Source organism: Poecilia latipinna, unplaced genomic scaffold (assembly GCF_001443285.1).
Source record: "Poecilia latipinna isolate Pla-1442-1.1 unplaced genomic scaffold, P_latipinna-1.0 Scaffold11637, whole genome shotgun sequence".
Taxonomy (NCBI): Eukaryota; Metazoa; Chordata; class Actinopteri; order Cyprinodontiformes; family Poeciliidae; genus Poecilia; species Poecilia latipinna.
In genome coordinates this window covers 1-600 of record NW_015124253.1, presented here as the reverse complement: position 1 = coordinate 600, position 600 = coordinate 1, and the positions used below count along the sequence as shown (strand labels likewise).

Below are 600 nucleotides of genomic sequence, written 5' to 3'. Positions count from 1 at the left end.
GATGTAATATGCAGTACAACTGGTAATATAATTTAAGTCTAGACTTCCTCACCTCTGAGCCAAGACCCATTTCTAGTGTTCTGACCTCATCTCTCCATGCAGTACTACCTGGAGCCGCCGGTCCGTCTCAGAGAGGCCCTGGAGCAGAAGGGACTGAAACCAGAATCCTTCTTCACTGGGAGTCCCGGATCATCGTCGCACAAGACAGAGACGTCTTCGACTGATGTCTGCAAAAACAAACATTTCATTAAAAAAACTGAAGATTTGAGCTCAGACTAAATAAAAATGAATGTTTTATGGTGCATACATTAACTGTTTGGCATCTCACAGCTGCAGGAGTTGTACATACAACAGTTTGTACAAGGATCACACTTTGATCTAAGGTGATTCACCTTCAGTCATATGATCAAATATTATTTTGCAGACATGACAGGAAGAGATGACTTACATGCTGATTCTCTTAGAGTTGAGGCTTCAGGGGGTTTGCACACTGCCTCAGAACCCTTTGAACCCTGAGGAGGAAAAACAAAGCGAGGTCAGAAAAGGCTTCACAGGACAGGATTTAAAGTTAAAACCCATCCCTTCTCTCTAAGAACCCAA

General features: G+C 43.0%; 1 long non-coding RNA gene across 1 annotated transcript; it reads left to right on the top strand.

Moving 5' to 3' along the window:
- Positions 1-80: 80 nt before the first annotated feature.
- LOC106944489 (uncharacterized) lies at positions 81-268 on the top strand. Its single transcript, XR_001424338.1, has 2 exons — positions 81-120; positions 151-268. It is a non-coding gene; the product is annotated as an uncharacterized LOC106944489 (long non-coding RNA).
- The last annotated feature ends 332 nt before the right edge of the window (positions 269-600 follow it).